This window comes from Octopus sinensis, linkage group LG6, assembly GCF_006345805.1.
Source record: "Octopus sinensis linkage group LG6, ASM634580v1, whole genome shotgun sequence".
Taxonomy (NCBI): Eukaryota; Metazoa; Mollusca; class Cephalopoda; order Octopoda; family Octopodidae; genus Octopus; species Octopus sinensis.
Window position 1 is genome coordinate 113,294,919 of NC_043002.1, and position 5,401 is coordinate 113,300,319.

General features: G+C 45.7%; 1 long non-coding RNA gene across 1 annotated transcript in view; it reads left to right on the forward strand.

The window, feature by feature from the left end:
• Positions 1-4,953: 4,953 nt before the first annotated feature.
• Positions 4,954-5,401, forward strand: part of LOC118763762 — a 967-nt gene continuing 519 nt past the window's right edge. Inside the window, exon 1 of the long non-coding RNA XR_004999515.1 lies at positions 4,954-5,037. This is a non-coding gene — a long non-coding RNA (uncharacterized LOC118763762). The remainder of the gene's footprint in view (positions 5,038-5,401) is intronic.

Here is a 5,401-nt window from a genome sequence, read left to right on the forward strand (position 1 = left end):
TTAATTTTTCCGGGTTCATAGGGTCATAGTCAAGGTGGCTTCGTCATTCACAAGTATGATAAAAATAGCTCTTCCTTCCCGTTTGAAGGAAGGAGGCGTGACGATATTAACGATAGACTCGGCTGATAAACCGACACGTCCCGCACGTGACAGCAGTCGTTCGACATAAGCCCACAGGTCGGAGATTGTTGGACACTGCACGATTGCGTGCAGAACGGTTTCGTCGCTCTGACCGCATCTCGGGCAGGTCGGCCCCGTGTTTCTCGAGCCATGCCTATAGAGCTTATACCGAACGGGTTGCGCTTCTCGGTAGCACTGCCAGGCCAGGGATCTCTGGAAGTTAACCATAGGTCCCGGCCCGAAGGTCGTCTCAAACAGGCGGGTCAGGTATTCCTCGTCGACGCCCAGGTTCGCCCCAAGATCGTCGTCGTACCTCTCCTCCACTAATCCCCTATAGAATGCTTTGGTTGTGTTGTAGTCACTCAAGGTCGACCCGGGACGGCATAGTTACTTGAGAGCAACTCGACACTCGCGGTGCCATTCGCCCTTCCTCGGCCTCTTTTTGATCCACGACTGCAGTTCTGTCATTGAGACGAGCTGCGGGAAAGCGTGCCTCACAAACGGCGACCACAACTGTTCACCGTCGTCTACATAGAGCCGGAGATGTCGCAGCCTCAGCGCGTGTCTGCGCATCATCAACCACGGCATGCCCAGTCCTCCTTTTAACGAGTGTTGACAGCAAATGGATCGCCTGACCATCGGGAAGCATCCTTTCCTCAAGAAGCGGAAGAGAATGCGTTCTAGTTTGGTGATGGTAAGGTCTGGACAAGGTACGACGGTCAGGCGTTAGTAGATAATGGACGCGACGTACGTGTTCGCCACCTCCGCACGACCTTTTAGGGACAGTTTCCTCTCGGCCCATTGCCGGGCGAGAGTGACCACCCTACTTGTTATCTCGTTCCAGTTCTTCTCTATTTGGAGGTCCGGACCGAACCAAACCCCGAGCAACTTGACCGGGCCGTCCGTCCAGCGTCCCACGACGGAGGTGCTGGTGGACGGCATGTGCTTGCTTCTCCAGGTGCCGAGCCGCAAGCCCACTGACTTTTCCCGGTTGATTTTCGCTCCTGTCACCGCTTCGTAGTCTTTCATTGTCTCGCCGACCAGCTCGATGTGCTCGTGACTTGACACTATGACGGTGACGTCGTTCGCGTATGCAGACACGCTCGTCCCGCATCCCAATTCTCGCGGGATGCCCCTCAGAGTCGCCAGCTTCCGCAGTAGTGGCTCGAGAGTCAATACGTAGAGAAGCGACGAGGGGGGCATCCCTGACGGACTGAACGTGCAATGTCGAAAGGTCTCGATAGATGTCCATTTACGCGAATTACCGAACGGATACCTCTGTACAAGGCGGCTATCCAGCCGCGGAAGACGGGACCGAAACCAGCCGCTCTCAGGACTGCCTCCAAGTATCGATGGTCTACCCTATCGAAAGCTTTCGATTGATCCAAATTGATCAGGGCCCCACCCATGCCAGGTGCCTTAACTACTCTGTCTATGATGTAGCGCATCAGATAGAGGTCGTCATGGATGCTCCGGCCCGGCAGGGCACACGTTTGCGCCTTGTCGACCAGTTTCTCGATGACAAGCGCCAACCTCTTGGCTAACACCTTGGTCAAAATTTTCAGGTCTGCATTGAGCAGAGTGATTGGCCAAAAGTTATCTATAATGTCCCCCTTGATAGATAGATAGATAGATAGATAGATAGATAGATAGATGATAGATAGATAGATAGATAGATAGATAGATGGATGGATGGATAGATAGATAGATTAGATAGATAGATAGATATAGATAGATAGATAGATGATAGATAGATATATAGATAGATAGATAGATAGATAGATAGAGAGAGAGAGAGAGAGAGAGAGAGAGAGAGAGAGAGAGGAGAAAACGAATGAAGTGGAGCAGTTTCTCGATTATCTGTCAAGACACTTTGAACTCTCCACCACTATGATACCGCCCGCCTCCATTTTGAGAACTAATTAGCGCTCCTTGCTAAAGTGTCAACATTCCAAGTAACTGCGTTTTATCAACGAGTCTATTAGCTTTTATTCTAACTTGTATCTCTACTCTGGACCTTTCCTTTTCATATCATCTTTCTCGTAAACGAGGATTATTTGTGACTCTATGTACACAAACGTTATTCCGTGTACGGAGTTGCGTCTATAAATGTGTGTGCGTGTGCGTGTGCGTGCGTGTGTATGTGTGTGAGCAAGTGTGTGTGTGTGTGTAGAAACAGTGAAATTCTAACTTTTTTGTATCTCATTAAGAATCGTTCGTCTTGACGTTTCTTCGAACCTTTTATGAACTTATATATTTCAGGATTAGTCAACACCATGCAAGATTATCATCTGATCTATTGGCCTGTCATCATATAAACCAACATGATTGCAAACATGTGTGCGGATGTAGGAGTTGGTAGGTATGTAACGGGGAATGTTGCCATTCAGTACATTACATTTTTAACTCAAAATTTTACTTTTAACGACTTCTTACTAATTGAAAATATTCTGGGGCCCTAGATACCATTCGCTTGAACATTATAAAACTGATTGCCGTTTAAGTATAGCTTAGATGTTAACAGGCTCAAGGAAACAGCTTAAAGTTGACAATGTTAATGGTGCCCGGCACACAATAGGCCATAGAATTCTTCACAACCACTCACACACACACAAGCATATATGATTAAAAATGGATTCCTCAAAAGTGTCCTTATTTTATCAAGATTTTATATAGGTGCAGGAGTGGCCGTGTGGTAAGTAGCTTGCTAACCAACCACATGGTTCCGGGTTCAGTCCCGCTGCGTGGCATGGGCAAGTGTCTTCTGCTATAGCCCCGGGCCGACCAATGCCTTGTGAGTGGATTTGGTAGACGGAAACTGAAAGAAGCCTGTCGTATATATGTATATATATATAAGTGTGTGTGTATATGTTTGTGTGTCTGTGTTTGTCCCCCTAGCATTGCTTGACAACCGATGCTGGTGTGTTTACGTCCCCGTCACTTAGCGGTTCGGCAAAAGAGACCGATAGAATAAGTACTGGGCTTACAAAGAATAAGTCCCGGGGTCGATTTGATCGACTCAAGGCGGTGCTCCAGCATGGCCGCAGTCAAATGACTGAAACAAGTAAAAGAGTAAAGAGTTGATATTAAATGCATGTCCAGGCGTGGCGGTGTGTGAGAAGCTTGCTTCCCAAGCATGTGATCTGGTCTTGGGTTCAGTCCCACTGCGCGGCACCTTCTACTATTGCTCTGTGGATTTAGTAGATGGAAAGTTGGTGGAAGCCTGTTGGTATGTATATACGCGCACGCGTGTGTATGTGCGTGCACGCGCCCGCGTGCATGTAACCAGCATTTGGGATACTCAATTAGACGTTAGATGAAAACTGGGACTTTGGTTTTATAACCTGAAAACTATTACCAGTAGTCAAATCTTCGATGCAAAACGAATACAAAGAAGCAGAGGCTGAACATCAATTGAAACAGTTTTTGAATCCCTTCAGCAACACCTACTAGTAAGCAGGCATCGAAGGCCATCCTTGGATCAAGTCAAAATACTTGAGATAAATAGCATTTTGTGAGTTAGAAAAGTACTCCTCGAAAAGCATTCCTTGACTGGTGACCAAGGATATATACCCAGAGAAGTTGCACAGCTATACTTTCCATCCTTAATGGATAATCCCTTCCCAGTCCCACCATACGCACAGTATCGTTTTACGTGGATGAAGATCTTGTTTCACGCGCGGTGTCGTTTGTTTACCAGGTTTAAAGGATGAAAAACTGAAAGTTATGCATAGCAATCCTAGGGACAACCAAAATAGCTTGCTTAAGACCACCAGTTAGTATATTAGCTCTCAACTTAAAGGGTATTCTTTTGCAATCTAGGAACTGGAAATAGCAAAATATTTGATTCACAAATGGGTTAATGATGCAAGAACACACTGCTGTAGACTCTATGTAATTCAAATCATATTTAGTTAACCGGAAATATCACTATGATACTATCTAAAACAAGTATCATAATATGGCCAGACATCGTACCATGCAATTTGCTAACGAATAATCATGAAGATAAAAATACGAAAATTTTCCGTGCTATACAACACGGTAATACGTCTGCGAAGACATCTGTTTAAACGTCTGTAAGCATAAGACCAGTCATGAGGACCTGGAACTGAGAAAAGGTACGAGAAGAAATCAAACTATGAAGCAGACGTTAACATGTTGGAGATAAAAGAGAGGAAAGAATCTGTGCCGAACTAGTACAAGTTCTGCAGACATTCTGCTCGGTTTATGATGTTACATTTTATGCCTGTAACTATTGGGATGGAAGCACTCCGTCGGTTACGACGACGAGGGTTCCGGTTGATCCGAATCAACGGAACAGCCTGCTCGTGAAATTAACGTGTAAGTGGCTGAGCACTCCACAGACACGTGCACCCTTAACGTAGTTCTCGGGGATATTCAGCGTGACACAGAGAGTGACAAGGCCGGCCCTTTGAAATACAGGTACAACAGAAACAGGAAGTAAGAGTGAGAGAAAGTTGTGGTGAAAGAGTACAGCAGGGATCACCACCATCCCCTGCCGGAGCCTCGTGGAGCTTTAGGTGTTTTCACTCAATAAACACTCACAACGCCCGGTCTGGGAATCGAAACCGCGATCCTACGACCGCGAGTCCGCTGCCCTAACCACTGGGCCATTGCGCCTCCACTCATGTGACTAGCACATTTGATAGTATAATCAACTGCTTTAGAGCTATCTTTAGAAGCTGGCGTAAAAAAAAAGCTGGAAACGATAAGATAATTAAATCCATACAGTCAATGACATACATACATACATAATACATACATGTGCGTATAAATACAGGTACAGATACATAATGCGTACATACAGATGCAAAGCCTGATTGTGTAGACATAGATAGGGCTGCTTTACTAGGAATTATGGATCGCAATCAGTCCCACTACGGCACATCTTCGGTAAGTAACTTACGATTACATCTTTGTCCACCAAAGCCTTGTGAGTGATTTGGTAGCGGAAAAGTATAAGGCCGTCTGTTATATATATATATATATATATAATATATATATATACATGCATTCATACATGCACACACACACACACACATATATATATATATATATATCATCGTGACACTCCGTCGGTTGCGACGAAGAAGGTTCCGGTTGAACCGAATCAACGGAACAACCTGCTCGTAAAATTAACGTGCAAGTGGCTGAGTATTCCACAGACACGTGCACCCTTAACGTAGTTCTCGAGGAGATTCAGCGTGACACAGAGGGTGCCAATGCTGGCCCTTTGAAATAGAGGTACCACAGAAAC